This window comes from Gossypium hirsutum, chromosome D02 (genome assembly GCF_007990345.1).
Source record: "Gossypium hirsutum isolate 1008001.06 chromosome D02, Gossypium_hirsutum_v2.1, whole genome shotgun sequence".
Lineage (NCBI taxonomy): Eukaryota > Viridiplantae > Streptophyta > Magnoliopsida > Malvales > Malvaceae > Gossypium > Gossypium hirsutum.
In genome coordinates this window covers 38,492,997-38,494,904 of record NC_053438.1, presented here as the reverse complement: position 1 = coordinate 38,494,904, position 1,908 = coordinate 38,492,997, and the positions used below count along the sequence as shown (strand labels likewise).

General features: G+C 37.8%; 1 non-coding gene across 1 annotated transcript; it reads left to right on the top strand.

Annotated features, from left to right (window-relative positions):
• Nucleotides 1-1,103: 1,103 nt before the first annotated feature.
• Nucleotides 1,104-1,210, top strand: LOC121215157 (small nucleolar RNA R71). The gene has a single exon (XR_005910886.1). It is a non-coding gene; the product is annotated as a small nucleolar RNA R71 (small nucleolar RNA).
• The last annotated feature ends 698 nt before the right edge of the window (nucleotides 1,211-1,908 follow it).

The window sequence follows — 1,908 nt, the reverse complement described above, 5'->3', positions numbered from 1 at the left end:
ATATGAAATTTCTTGAGTACATCTAAGAATTTCTTGAACTAGACTTCCTGGTTTTACGTCTAAAGTCTTTGAGGGTAGGGTGGTGGAGGATTCTTAACTTGAATTGGCTGATTCATCTTTTGTGGAAATTCTGCATCTAACGAAGTTGTTAGTTTATAAGAACTAATTTTTCCAAAAGTTACATTATCTAGTTTTGCAGATTCTGGTTCTGGTGAAACTGGGATTTCAACACTTGATTGAACTTCCACTTTATCTCAAGCATCAGCTTGCTCTTCTTCAACTGTGACAATGTTGGGCTCTAACATTTTTCCGCTCCTTAGTGTCACTGCTTTAAAATGCTCTTTCCTCGGATTTCTTGGGTTCTCCGTATGACTAGGCAACGCACCTTGTGGTCAGTTTCTCAGTTCAGTCACAAGCTGACCCATTTGGTTTTCTAGGTTTTTCAATGTAACTGCTTGGCTTTGGATTAAGGCATCATTTTTCGCTATGTATACCTTCAACAGGTTTTCTAAGCCATTGGAAGATTCTACTTGAGGTTGTTTCTGAACTTGTTGGGTAAATTCAGGTGGCTGGGTTGGTCTAGGTTGTGCATAAGTGTTATTGGGTCCAGCCCCTTAGTTACTCTAAGAGAAATTAGGGTGGTTTTGCCAAGATGAGTTATAAAAATTAGATTATAGTCCTTGCCTTCCTCGGTTCTGGTTCTGGTTACCCATGTAATACATGGATTCTAGGTTTGATGGGCATTTTTGAACAAGTGCCCTTCCCCATAATAAACACTAGCTACATTCTCAAATTGATTCGGTGGTTCAGCTATAAAATTATTAAACTCATTAGTAGTAAATTTTTTAAGCATTGAGTATATCGAAGATACCTGAGATGCGAGTGAAGTTAGAGCGTCTACTTCATGTATTCTAACGACTCATCTTCCTAACGCTATTCAATAGGTTGACCGTTGATAATTGTTGTTAGCAATCCTTTTGATGATTTCATTGGCCTCGTTATAAGACTTAGAAAGGAGAGCACCATTAGCAGAAGCGTTCACTACCATCCTCGTGTGAGCATTGAGACCATTATAGAATGCCTCTAATTGGATGCAATGAGGGATTCCGTAATGAGGGAATCTTCGTAATAGTTATTTAAACCTTTCCCACACCTCATACAAGTACTCATCATCCAAATGTTGGAAGGTAGTAATCTCATTCCTCAACTTAGCAATCTTGCTAGGTGGGGAGTACTTCATAAGGAATCTTTCTGCTAACTCATGCCATGTGTTAATAGAATTTGGTGGCAATCAGTTCAATCAGGCTCGAGCTCTGTCCCTTAGTGAATATGGGAACAACTTTAATTGTAGTACATCTTCAGGTACTTAGGCTAATTTGGAAGAATCGCTGAACTCCATAAACAATCGTAAGTGAAGGTGAGGATCTTTGGTAGGCATTCCACTGAATTGGTCCACTGTTTGAACCATCTAGAACATGACTGACTTCAGCTCAAATTGTTCTGCCTCAATTTTGGTCTCCTAATACCTGGATTAAACTCATGAAACATTGGCACAACATACTGTCTTAGAGCTTTATCTCTATCATCAACAATAAGGATAGGATTTTGAGCAGGGTTCACTTCGTTTCCTTGATTTATATTTTCAAAGTTCATCTCTTTGGTCCTTTGTTAAGCTGCTTGTCTTCTTCTTTGTCGAAAATTTCTATCAATCTCAGGGTCTACGGGGAGTAAGTCGATAATTCTATCAATACTCATAAACACCTGAAACAATCATAAAAAAATAATGGAATTAAAATTAAACAGAAAAATAAACTAAAATACAAAATTAACAATTTGACAAATAGTGTCTTTTAAAATAGTCCCCCGCAACGGCTCCAAAAACTTGGAATGGCAGAAATGTGCAAGTGT